General features: G+C 43.0%; 1 long non-coding RNA gene across 1 annotated transcript in view; it reads left to right on the top strand.

Annotated features, from left to right (window-relative positions):
* The first annotated feature begins 1,866 nt into the window (after window positions 1-1,866).
* The window catches only part of LOC122543326, a 237,506-nt gene continuing 225,237 nt past the window's right edge, over window positions 1,867-14,135 (top strand). The window contains exon 1 of the long non-coding RNA XR_006309998.1: window positions 1,867-2,656. This is a non-coding gene — a long non-coding RNA (uncharacterized LOC122543326). The remainder of the gene's footprint in view (window positions 2,657-14,135) is intronic.

Genomic DNA, 14,135 nt, shown 5'->3' with positions numbered 1-14,135 from the left:
TTTCTCCTCCTTGATTGGGGATAGCATGGATTTCTGCATAGCAAGTTATGCCTGACAAATCTTTTAGAGTTTTTTTTATAGAATTAACCAGGAAGATAGCTGAGGGTATGACATCGGATGTTGTCTATATGGACTTTGGCAAGGTCCCACATGCCAGGCTCGTCATGAAGGTTAGGTTGTATGAGATCTAAGGAAAGCTAGCTATTTGGATTCAAAATTGGCTTGATGGTAGGAAACAGAAGGTGATGGTTGAAAGTTGTTTCTTGGACTGGAGGCCTGTGACTAGTGGCATGCCTTTGTTATTTGTTATTTACATAAATGATCTGGATGTGAATGTACAAGGCATGATTAATAAGTTTACAGATGGTACAAAATTAAGATTATCATTGATCGGAGGAACATTATCAAAAACTACAGAGGGATCTTGATCAGATGGGGATGTGGGCTGAGGTTTGACAAATACAGTTCAAAAGGATAAGTGTGAGGTGTTGCACTTGAGAAAGTCAAACCAATGTAGGACTTATACAGTAAACGGTAAAGTCCTGAGGAGTGTTATGGAACAGAGGGATCTAGGAGTACAAGGATATTGTTCCTTGAAAGCAATGCCAAAGGTAGACAGGGTGGTGGAGAAGGCATTTAGCATTCTGCCCTTCATCAGTCGAAGCATTGAGCTCAGGATGTTACATGATAGTTGCATAAGTCGTTGGTGACACTGCACTTGGAGCATTGTGCACAGTTTTGGCCACCCTGTTATAGGAAAGACATAGTTAAACTGGAAAGAGTGCAAAGAAGGTTTATGAGAATATTGCCAGGACTAGTAGACCTGAGTTATAGGGAGAGGTTGGCCAGGATAGGACTTTATTCCTTGCAACATAGGAGAATGAGGGGTAACCTTATTGAGGTGTATAAAATTATGAGAGGCATAGATAGGGTAAATGCATATAGTCTTTTTCCCAGGGATGGGGATTTGAAAACTAGAGGGCATAGGTTCAAGGTGAGAGGGGAAAGATTGAAGAAGGACCTAAGGGGCAACTTCTTCACGCAGAGTGTGGTGTGTACATGGGATGGACTGCCAGAAAAAGTGGTTGAGACAGGTATGATAGCAACATTTAAAAAAACATTTGGATCGGTACATGGATGGGAAGGGTTTAGAAGGATATTGACCAAATGCAGGCAATTGGAACTAGCTGAGTGGGCACCATGGTCAGCATGGACCAGTTTGGGCCAAAAGGTCTGTTTCCATTCTGTATGACTTGATGACTCTAGTAATAATACGCTGTTGTCTTTCTGATCAGAGATGGCCTTGATTTGACTTTAGAAACACATGATCTGTTTGATATGTTCTTCAAAATGAACTGGAGACTGAGAAGAGAAGGTAAAAGATTATGTGATATTTCAGCTTTTGATGAATTTGAGTCTTTTACATCTCATCGACTGCTAAGGGAATCAAATGTTAATCTGTCATTTTTTCCCTAATTGGCCACAGTTAGCAGACATACTTTATGGAGTGGAGGAGCCGGTGTTGGACTGAGGTGGACAAAGTTAAAAATCACACAACACCAGGTTATAGTCCAACAGGTTTATTTGGAAGCACAGCTTTTGGAGCACAGCTACCTGATGAAGCTGCAGCGCTTGGAAAGCTATGCTTCCAAATAAATCTGTTTTACTATAACCTGGTGCTGTATACTTCTTGGAATAGAAGCATGTTGGTGCTGGACTGGTAGCTTTATGGGTGTGTATCTGAGGAAGTATATTTCCCCTCCCCCCTCCAACCTTGAATTAATGTGCCAAATGTTAAGAATTCCTGGAATGCTGGATTGCTCTGCTGTGATAAAGCTCTGCTTTGTTCTGCTACTAACTGGACGCAGTGAGGATATGCGGGTTGCTAGGAAGTTGAAGTCGCGCAAAGTCAATGGCAATGAAGCTGATTGCTTTAGAACTCCACATCGGCTTCACCTGCTGACTAGGAAATGACCGTCTTACTCCAGTACTCAAGCAAGACCGTGTGGGAGATGTAGACGTTTTCTCGCTAAAGTCTGGGAGTTTAATTTTCTCGGGGCTGGAGCTGCTGTTCAATCTTCTTTTTAATTTGGGGACTCAGAAGTTTATTCGTCAAATATCAGGCTTTTACAACAGCTTGTCTTACAAAGTGCCAACGAAAAAAAAGTATGGTCTCCTGAGGCTAGGGGCATTTTGTTTTAGAGAACAGTTTGAGATTTAAGAAGCACAAAGGAAAATCTCTCCCAGTTTACTTTTGAATTCAATAAAGTCACCTAAAGTCTTTTTAAACAAAAGACCAAAAGATTTATTTCACGAACGTTACCTACAAGGTGAAGTTATCAGTGCATCCTAGCTGTGTCATTTGAATCCTATGTGATTATGTACAAAAAGTGTCTGATAAGCGAGCTGTCCCTGGTGTGGACTTGTTCTTCCGTTGGACTGTCTGTGGTCAGCTCGAACCCACGGCCTGGACAAGGTCTGCTTAATAAATTGGTTAAGCACTTTGGGGATTTTCCACAACTCCATTTCGTCCGCTCGGAGAAGCTAGGAAATCGACTTCTGAGCGAACATAAGGCATTCTTAGCTGGATTTTATTTTTGGAGGTGTGAGTTATCAGTTGGGTGTTTGTATGCAATTGTTGGCTTCATTCGAAGTGGTAAGTGAATGTTTTTTCTACCTTTGACAGCTGACTTACCCATTCCGGTGAGTCACGCGTTGGGTGACCTTGCTCAATCTGCTGCGAATTAATTTGTTTATTTGATAAACCTAGTCTTTCGCAGTCTCTATCCAATCGATAACTCAATTTTTTAATTTCTTTTATCAAATTATCGGTTTTGCTCCCGCTAGCGGATTTTGAGATGGTACTGTCCGATAGGATTCCCGAAACAGCGTGTGCTACTGTAAACATCCTCGACTGAAAGTTGTGAGGTACTCGGTTTGAGCTTTCAGTCAGATGTTTGCAGCTGCCCACCGCTAAGTACCACGATGGCATGGATTGAGGATTGGCTGTCAGACAGAAGACAGAGAGTTGGGAATGGCAGCTCGTGACAAGTGGAGTCCTGGGTCCTGCAGGGTTCAATGTTGGAGTTGCAGCTGTTCACGGCTGAAGGGACTAGGGGCATTCTGGTGAAGTTTGCCTATGATACAAAGTTAGATGGACAGGCAGGTAGTTCTGAGGAGGAGGAGGACGGCGGCGGAGGATGGTTGCAGAAAGATTTGGACAGTTGAGGAAAGTGGTCCAAAAAAATGACTGATGAAATTCAATGTGAGCAAATGCGAGGTCTTGCACTTCCGAAAAAAGAATACAGGGACAGACTATTTTCTAAAGGGTGAGAAAATTCCTAAAGCCAAAGTACAAAGGGATCTGGGAGCGCTAGTCCAGAATTCTCTAAAGGTTGACTTGCAGGTTGAGTCCATGGTTAAGAAAGCAAATGCAATGTAATTTATCTCGAGGGTTGGTATGTAAAGGCAGCGATGTGCTACTGAGACTTTAAAAAGCTCTGGTTAGGCCCCATTTGGAATACTGTGTCCAGTTTTGGGCCCCACACCTCAGGAAAGACATACTGGCACTGGAGCGTGTCCAACGGAGATTCACATGATGATCCCTGGAACGGTAGGCCTAACATATGATGAACAGCTGAGGATCCTGATATTGTATTCATTAGAGTTTAGAAGGTTGAGGGGAGAGCTAATGGAAACTTACAAGATAATACATGGCTTAGAAAACGTGGACACTGGGAATTTGTTTCCATCAGGTGGGCATTCTAGGATCCGTGGGCACAGCCTTGGAATTAGAGCGGGTCAATTTAGAACAGAAGTGCTGAGATATGTTTTCAGCCAGAGAATGGTGGGCCTGTGGAATTCACTGCCACTGAGCACAGTAGAGGCCAGGACGTTAAATGTCTTCAAGGCATTGATGAAGTCTTAATTTGCAAGGAATTAAGGGATACGGGGAGAGTGCGTGTAAGTGGTGTTAAAATGCCCATCAGCCATGATTGAATGGCAAAGTGGACTCGCTGGGCCTTATTTCCACTCCTATGCCTTATGGCCTTATGAAAGGAAAACCCACCTTTGTCCTGCTAGCAAGCTGCTGAATGCCCAAAGGTTGGCTAAGTGACCTCGTGAATGTTGGTTGGTTTCTTAGAAACAGAAACAACAGCAACAAGCAGTACATTTATGTAGTGCCCTTAACTGAGCAGACCTTCTCCACTGACTGGATACTTGCACCAAATGTCCCAAAACTTTGTCAAAGCTGACTGAGAAGTCCGACAAAGGATCATAGAAGAATTCCCGAGGTTAGAGATGAGGCGGCTGGTGGGAAGGTAAATATTGGCAATCAGCTTGAATCATGAAAGGTTGTCAGGGCTGGGGCAAGTTACAGAAATGGTGTGAAACCAGGCAAGTCAAGCTGCTGGAGAACTGCTTCGAGGTTCACTTCCTTTGGCTGGGTTTTTGCGAAACACTGGGCAATCAGTAATCCATTTCTGTTTTGACTTGCTCATCTATAATGAACTACTGGACAGTGGACTCAAGTGTTCAGGAAATCTGCCTCCTGAAGTTCTTCACTTCCATGGTGTTGAGTGTTGATTTGTCTCAGATGGTCTCAAATCGCATATTGCATGCTTAAATTTATTGATTGATTCACTGAGTAAAAAAGTTGGCAAGTCATGTTGCAGCTGTATGCAACTTTAAATATGCCACATTTGGAGTGTTGTGTACAATTCTGGTTACCACACTACAGGAGGATATGAAGACTTTTGTTAGGGTGCAAAAGAATTTTACTAGGATGTTGCCTGAATTGAAAAGCGGTCGTTTTTGCTAGAGCATTGGAGGCTCAAGAGTGACTTAGTAGAAGTATATATAATTAAGAGAGGTATGGAGAGTGGATAATTGTAGTTTTTTTTCCCAGGGCAGAAATGTGAAGTACTAGGGGGCATAGGTTTAAGCTGAGAGGTAAAAAAGATGATGATGTGTGAGGGAAGTGTTTTTACAGAGAGGATAGGTGCCTGAAATGCACTGCCAATGGAGGTGGTAGAATCACAGATGATATCAAAGTTTAAGATGTGCTTAGATAGACACATGAACAGGCAGGGAATAGAGGGATGCCGATATTGTGCAAGCACATAGGATTCGTTTAGGATGGCATCATGGTTGGCACAGACATTATGGCAGGTGAAGGAGGCTGAGAGATAAATATGAAGGTGGTAAGGCTGGGAGGAAGGTGGCTTAGAAGACTACAGGTGGGGGTGTGATTGTGGGTCAGAGCAGAGGGTGGAGCAGAGAGGTGGGAAGGAAGATGGACAGTTAGGACAATTCATGAGGGTGGTGCCGAGTTGGAGGGTTGGATCAGGGATGAGGTGGGGGAGGGAGAAGAGGAAACTGATGAAATCGACATTGATGCCTTGTGGTTGGAATATCCAAAGTTGGAAGATGAGTTTTTCCTCCAGGTGTCAGATGGCTAGAATTTGGCGGTGGAGGAGGCCCAGGACTTGCATGTCCTTGGCGGAGTGGGAGGGGGAGTTGAAGTTGTTGGCCACAAGGGCAGTGGGGTTGTGGAGTGTGTGTGTCCCAGAGATGTTCTTTGAACCATTCCACAAGTTGGAGTCCTGTCTCCCCAATGTAGAGGAGGCCACATTGATTGTAATGGACACAGTAGATGAGGTGTTTGGATGTGCAGGAAAATCTCTGGTGTGTGTGGAAGGATCCTTTGGGGCCTTGGATGAAGGTGAAGGGGGAGATGTGGGTGCAGGTTTTACACCTCTTGCTGTGGCAAGGGAAGGTGAAGGGTGGATTGGTGAGGGGTGTGGACCTAACGAAGGAGTCGCGGAGGGAATGGTTTCTGCAGAATGCTGATAGTACTGGAGAGGGAAATATATCACAGGTGGTGTGGTCTGACTGTAGGTGGCAGAAATGGTGGAAATTCCTGATGAAGGGCTGATACTAGAAATGTCAACTCTCTTGCTCCTTGGATGCTGCCTGACCTGCTGCACTTTCCCAGCGCCATAACATTCGACTCTAATCTTCAGTCCTCACATCCTTACGGACATTGTAGAAGATAGAGCATAGAACATTACAGCATAGTACAGGCTCTTCGGCCCTCGACGTTGCGCTGACCTGCAACATTAATCTGATGCCCATCTAGCCTACACCATTCCAAAATTATCCATATGTATGTCCAATGCCCACTTAAATGTTCTTAACATCAGCAAGTCTACTACTACTACTACTGCAGGCAGGCTGTTCTGTGCCCATACTACTCTGAGTAAAGAAACTACCCTTGATATCTGTCCTAAATCTATCATCCCTTAATTTAAAGCTATGTCCCCTCGTGTTAGCCTTCACCATCCAAGGAAAAAGGCTCTCACTGTCCACCCTCTCTAACCTTCTGATTATCTTATACATCTCAATTAAGTCACCTGTCAACCTTCTCTCCAATGGAAACAGCCTCAAGTCCCTTAGCCTTTCCTCAGCTCCATGATGAATATTTGCCATCAACCACCACCCTCTGTCTTCTTTCAGCTAGCCAATTTCTAATCCAAACCACTAAATCACTTTCAAACCTGAAACTCTTTATTTTGTGCAATAGCCTACTGTGTGGAACCTTCAACCGCCTTGCTGAAGTCCACATCAACCGCCTTACCTTTATCCACCTGTTTTGTCACCTTCTCGATTAACTCTGTAAAGTTAGTGAGATACGCCCTACCTTCTCAAAACAGTGTTCACTATCCCTTATCAAATTATTCCTTTCCAGATGATTATAAATCCTATCTCTTATAACCTTTTCCAACACCTTACCCACAACTGAAGTAAGGCTCACTGGCCTATAATTACCAAAGTTGTCCCGACTCCCCTTCTTAAACAAGGGAATAAATTTGCTATACTGGTACTACTCCTGTTGACAATGATGACATAAAATTCGAAGCCAAAAGCTCTGCATTCTCCGACCTGGCTTCCCAGAGAATCCGAGGATTAAACCCATCCGACCTTGGGGTCTTATCTATTTTCAGATTTTCCAAAATTGTTAAAACCTCCTCTTTGTCAACCTCAATCCCATCTAATCTAGTAGCCTGTATCTCCATATTCTCAATAACATTGCCCTTTTCCAATGTGAATACTGACCAAACGTATTCATTAAGCACTTCCCCATGTCCTTGGATTCCACACCCAACCTTTCACTACTATCTTTGATTGGCCCTAATCTTACTCTAGTCACTCCTTTACTCCTGATATACCAATAGACGGCCTTAGGGTTTTCCATGATCCTATCTGCCAACAACTTCTCATGTCCCATCCTGGCTCTGCTTAGCCCTCTCTTTACATCTTTTCTGGCTAACTTACAATTCTTAAGCTCCCTAACTGAGCTTTCATGCCTCATTCTCACATAAGCCTCCCTCTTCCTCTTGACAAGTGCTTCAACTTTTTTAGTAAATCATGGCTCCCTCTCTTGACAATTCCCTGCCTGATAGGTATATACTTATCAAGGACCTGCAGTAGCTGTTCCTTGAATAAGCTCCACATTTCAAGAGTGTCCATCCCCTGCAGTTTCCTTCCCATTCTATGCATCCTAAATCTTGCCTAATCGCATCCTTGTTGCCTTTTCCCCCAGTTTTACCTCTTTCCCTGTGGTATATACCTATCCCTGCCCATTGCTATTATGAACATAACTGAATTATGGTCACTGTCGCCAAAGTGCTCACCGAACTCCAAATCTAACATCTGGCCGGGTTCACTACCCAGTTCTAAATCCAATATATAGCATTGCCCCTTGTTGGCCTGTCTAAACTCCATGTCAGAAAACCCTCGCATCATACATTGAACAAAAACTGACCCATCTAAACTACTTGAAGGATAGTATTCTCAGTCAATATTAGGGAAGTTAACGTTCTCCAACTATCCTGTTACTCTCGCTCCTATCAAGAATCAACTTTGCTATCCTTCCATTTACATCCCTGGAACAATTTGGAGGCCTATAGAATACTCCCAACAGAGTGAACTCTCGTTTCCTGTTTCTAACCTCCGCCCAAACTACCTCAGCGAATGAGTTCTCAAACATTATCTCAGCTGTGGAATAACTACCTCCCTGTAACTCCTCTCAATAACCCACTCCGCCTTCTGAATGATCCAAAATTCATCCAGCTCCAGTTCCCTAACACTCTTCTTGAGGAGCTGGAGTTAGGTACACTTCCCACAAATAAAGTCAGCAGGGACCCTTACCTCCCAAATGCTGCAGGAAGAACATTCAACTGCCCTCCCCTCCATTCCCGCTAATCTAAATTCCCAAGTAGACTGACAGGAAAAAAAACCAATGAAACACGAAAGAAAATGCTTGTCATCTTACCAACTGACACACAGAACATTGTTTTTGGTTCGAGGAGGAGGATGGGTGGGGGACACTATCCAAGTAGTGTTTCAGGTAAAGCAACTGCCCAAATATGTGACGTCGTGACCTCTCCAACTGCATCCAGGAACTGAGAAAAACTGAAACTAAAAGAAATTTAAACCGTATACTCTCCTATCCCGACAGACTCCGCTGCTCCCCGGAGATCTCGTGACCTGTCCGACTGAGTCCAGGGACTAATGGACTGAAGCACCTGTTCCTGTGCTGTACTGTTCTTTGGGTGTTTAGAAAAGTGTGATGTAATTGGGGCAATCAGTATGGCTTTATGTAGTGTAGGTCATGTCTTACAAATTTGATTGAATTCTTCTGAAAGATGACAAAGATGATTGATAAGGATAGAACAGTGGATGTTGGTAGAGAAATGGAGTTTATTCCAGGTAAGTGTGAGGTACTGAGCTTTGGGAGATCAAATGTGAAGGAAAAGTATGCAGTTAATTGCAGGATCCTGAACAGCATTGATATACAGAGGGATTTTGGGGTTTTTTTTAGATTAAGTTCCTTACAGTGTGGAAACAGGCCATTCGGCCCAACAAGTCCACACCGACCCTCCGAAGAGTAACCCACCCAGACCCATTTCCCTCTGACTAATGCACCCAGCACTATGGGCAATTTAGCATGGCCAATTCACTTGACCTACACATCTTTGGACTGTGGAAGGAAATTGGAGCACTTGGAGGAAACTCACGCAAACACGGAGAGAATATACAAACTCCACACAAACAGTCGCCCAAGGCTGAGAATTGAACCTGGGACCCTGGTGCTGTGAGGCAGCAGTGCTAACCACTGAGCCACCGTGCCGCCCAAGTCCATCGCTCTCTGAAAGTGGCCATTCAATTGATAGGGTGGTAAAGAAGGCATATAGCATGCTTGTTTTTATTGATTGTGTATTCAGTTTATGTTGCAGCTTTATAATTCTTTGGTTATGCCACACTTAGACAATTGAGTTCAATTCTGGTCACTAGGATTGATGTTCAGAATCTTTTTCTCAGAGTTGAAATGTCTAATATGAGGGGACATACATTTAAGGTGAGGGGTGCAAGTTCAAAGGAGATGTGACGGGTTGATTTTTGACACAGAGAATCCTAGGTGTCTGGAACGCACTGTTAGGTGTGGGGGTGGATGCGGATACAATAAGGGACTTTTAGATAAGCATATGATTATGCAAGGAATGAAGGGAGATAGAGCAAGAGCTGGCACATGGAATTAGTTTAATTTGGCATCACATTTGACAACTTTCTGCACTGTACATTTCTATGTTCTAAGTTCTAAGTTGTGCTGGGTCTCTTGAAGAACTGTAAGGTGTGTAATAAGTCCCTAGGGCCCGATTATATCTACCCCAAGTTGTCGAGCAAAGCAAGAGAGGAGATTGCTGGGGCTTGGACCAAGATCTTTAATCTCACTGTGGGTACAAATTTTCAAAGGATACAGCAGAATATAGATCAGTCGTAAATATGGGCGGGAAAATGGCAGATGGAGTTTAATCCGGTACTTTGAGAGATCAAATGTTAAGGAAAAGTAAACAGTTAATAGCTGGACCCTGAACTGCATTGCTGTACAGAGGGACCTTGGGGTTCAAGTCAATAGCTCCCTGAAAGTTACAGTTATGTATTCTAGTCACTGTTCATGATTAACTTTCTAATTTTTTTAACTCAAGAAAATTTCATAGAACTGACTAAATTCCTCTCTCTCCATTTGTAAATCCACCGTCCAAAAATGATAATCAGATAAAAGCACTTTTCATCACATTATATATGGAAGACAAAAAGATACAAAATGGGGAAATACATGCAGCTATGATGGTATTGAATGGTAGGGTTGGCTTGGTGGACTGAATAGCCTACTCCTATTCCTGTGTGAGTAGGTGTGCAGTGGAGTCAGGTTTGATGATCTCTGATAAAGAACTGACTCATTAGGTTGGCTAGATGATATCAACTTCAGCTGTGGCTGAAGAGCAAAGTTCTGGCTGAAATTTGCTCTATCATGAATCATCGGCTTATTTTGGACAGTCCTATATTATGCACCTTTCACAGTATGAGAAAAGAATTAGGATTTGGTACATGTTGCCTCTATCCTGCCATCAGGCAGTACTGACACGGTGGTCACTCAGAGTAGTCAGTAACACAAAATGCTGCTCTGTCTAGCCATAGAGGGAAAGGAGTAAGGAATAATCAATTTGGATAGTTTCTCAAGATAACTGGAAGGAGCTGCAAGTGCGAGACTACAGAGCAAAGGTCCACCCGGATGGAAGAAAGCAAACGTATAGAGCAGGACAACATCCACGGCTCAGGGCTCGAGGACCAACCCACATCCTGCATTAGAATCCCTGATAAACATGAGATAATATGCCTTGGAAGAAGAAACAAGACAAAGAAGTACTCAATGCCAAATACTAGGAAGCTCTGAGGAACCGAGGGTCTTGGGGTGCTTATCCACCAATCCTTGAAGGTGACTGCATAGGTGGATGGAGTTGTTAAGAAGTGTTGTGAAGTTGGGTAGATTCGTTGTAGATTGGGAGGTAGGAAGTTAGAATTTGATATTTGTAAAATTGTAAAATGGGGAAAGCATTATGTGGTCTCTTTAAAATGTGGTACTTTTCCAGTGCTTGAAGATTTAAAATGGATATCAAGTTTGCAGGTGCACAGAGAGTACCCGAACTGAAACATTTGTATCAAAAGGCCATATAGTTAGCATGCCAAACAGCAGTTTAACTAAAACAACAGGCTTTTGAACTTAGCCAATCAATTTGAACCTGGTACTTAGACACCCAAAAACCTATTAAATTTAAATCTGATGATTTTGACAACATAGGACCAATCCTATTGTAAGAAATATTGATACATCATCATGGGTAGGAGAAAGTGAGGACTGCAGATGCTGGAGATCAGAGCTGAAAATGTGTTGCTGGAAAAGCGCAGCAGGTCAGGCAGCATCAGGAACAGGAGAATCGATGTTTCGGGCATAAGCTCTTCTTCAGGAATGAGGAAAGTGTGTCCAGCAGGCAAAGATAAAAGGTAGGGAGGAACGACTTGGGGGAGGGGCGTTGGAATTGCACAGAAGCTCTTCAGCCACGTTCTCAAACGCACAGAAGCTCTTCAGCCACGTTCTCAAACAGACTCACTACCACAGCCACATCTCCTTCCTCAGCATCTGCGTACGGAACCGACTGATCCCGCACGAACTCCGGACCAAGTCCCTCCTCCCTACCTTTTATCTTAGCCTGCTGGACACACTTTCCTCATTCCTGAAGAAGGGCTTATGCCTGAAACGTCTATTCTCCTGTTCCTTGGATGCTGCCTGACCTGATGCGCTTTTCCAGCAACACATTTTCAGCACATCATCATGGGTATAAAAGAAAGGGGCAGTTGGACAATGACCCCAGAGATATCTGCAATCCGCACGAGCTAATGGCCCTCAGCTCTCATGAGAGAATTGCTGGCTCCCATATCCTCACCTCTGTCTTAGAAAAAGCACCAGCTAAATAACAACAGCACAACTGCACAATTAGTGAATATTCCTGACAGAAGAATAAACAGAGAAGGCTTTCCTGACAGAAGGGTCAACGGAGAAGGCACAGAACATTCCAGAAGACATGTAACCTGGCTATAATTTCAAGAGACTATATTTTATTATTTGTTATATGCATGGGTTTCGTATTTATTGGTACAGCTGCCATCAGAAACTTGTTTCATTCAGGAATAGTTAGTAGCTAGAAGGGATTTATTCAATTCGTTAAGAGTTTAGTTAATTTCTTAACTGTTAGAGTTAGATAAATAAATTGCTACTTGTTGATTTTAAAATGAATGTCAGGGATTTATTTCCTTTAACCGCTAGAAGTTGCTGAAAAGCAGGTTATACTACTTTCCACACTCATTTACAGATTATAGAGTGAAATGCTTCTCTTTTGGTGTGTTGGTTTTAGTTCTCAGAGTGGGGTCAACCTCCACTTTATAACAGATTGGGGGCTCTTGCCAAGTTTTGGATAGATTTGAATAGGTTTGAGGTAAGAAAGATCCCAGCAGATCTACACAGATTTGGGGACTAGCGTCCTAGGTCTTTAAATAAAACTTAAGTGAGAAACAGAAAATCTGTTTAATTTCAATTGTTTGTTGGTTAAATCAATAGTGGGGAAATGGCTCTTAACATTGCTAAAGAGATTCTGGGTGTTGAAGATGCTGCCCAAATTTTCCAAGAAAGTTTACAAAAACAGAAAAAGGTGACACTTGCAGAATTAGCAAACAGGCTAAAATTGGGTTTAACTTGGGATATTAAGGAAGCTGAAATTGTAATGGAGTTAGCCATGCATTTAGGTATACCAGAGAAAGAGTCCAGTGCAGTGGAGAAAAAATTAAATTGCAAATGAGACGATTGGAGTTAGAAAGTGAATTTAAAAGGGAAAGAGAGAGAAGAAAGGAATGAAACAGTTTGCTTAAACTGCTTTACAATTAAAAGCAGAGGAAAAGATAAAGAAAGGGAAAGAATGTTTGTGTTGGAAACACTAAGGTTGGAACTTTATGCAAAATGACTTGAAATGACAGTGGAAAAGTAAAAGATAGAAGTGATGATGAGCAAACTCATTGTAGCCAACAGCCTGGTAAGGATATATACAAATATGTTGAAAAATGTGGTGCTGGAAAAACACAGCAGGCCAGTCAGCATCCGAGGAGCAGGAGAATCCGAGGAGCTGAAGAAAGGCTTATGCCCGAAACGTCGATTCTCCTGCTCCTCGGATGCTGCCTGGCCTGCTGTGTTTTTCCAGCACCACATTTTTCAACTCTGGTCTCCAGCATCTGCAGTCCTCACTTTTCTCCATATATACGAATATGTCCAAATACAGGTACACAATCCTTTATCCGAAACACTTGGGACCAGCTGTTTGCGGAATTTGAAATAAGTGATAGTTTGACAGTGAAATTTTTTAAAAATCGTACGGAACAGCAGACTCACTGTCAGTACTATGGGCCCTGAGACAGTATTGAGGCCTGCTGGTGGTCGGCCACGCCAACCCTCGTCCAATCTGAGTGACATGCGTGAAGTGGCCCTGGAGCTGAGATAATTGTTTGCATGCCAAACAACCTTATTAATAAAAAAAAACTTCATGAAGAAACCTTTGGAGCTTTTCAGATTTCAGGATTTCGGATTAAAAAAATTTGAAAAAAAATGTAGAAGTCTTTTTCATTGCCTTTGAGAAAATGGCTTAATAGAAGAGCTGGCCAGAGATTGTGTTATGTTGATTCAGACCAAGTTGGTAGGCAGGGCTAGTGAGGTGTTTGCAACACTGTCAGAAGAGGTGTCAGGAGAACATGAAAAAACAGACTGGAAACAGAGTTTGGAAAGGTGCAGAAGCCACAGGGTAGTAATCATGGGCGATTTCAACTTCCCAAATATTGATTGGAAGCTCTTTAGATCAAGTAGATTGGACAGGGCGGTGTTTGCGCAGTGTGTCCAGGAAGCTTTTCTAACTCAGTATGTAGATTGTCCGACCAGAGGGGAGGCCATATTGGATTTTGTACTCGGTAATGAACCGGGACAAGTGATGGGCTTGTTAGAGGGTGAACATTTTGCTGATGGTGACCACAATTCTGTGACTTTCACCTTGGTTATGGAGAGAGATAGGTGCGTGCAACAGGGTAGGTTTTACAATTGGGGGAAGGGTAATTACGATGCTGTAAGACAGGATCTGAGGAGCATAAATTGGGAGCATAGGCTGTCAGGGAAGGATGTCATGGAAATGTGGAAC

This window comes from Chiloscyllium plagiosum, chromosome 3 (assembly GCF_004010195.1).
Source record: "Chiloscyllium plagiosum isolate BGI_BamShark_2017 chromosome 3, ASM401019v2, whole genome shotgun sequence".
Taxonomy (NCBI): Eukaryota; Metazoa; Chordata; class Chondrichthyes; order Orectolobiformes; family Hemiscylliidae; genus Chiloscyllium; species Chiloscyllium plagiosum.
This window is presented reverse-complemented; position numbering and strand designations above follow the sequence as displayed.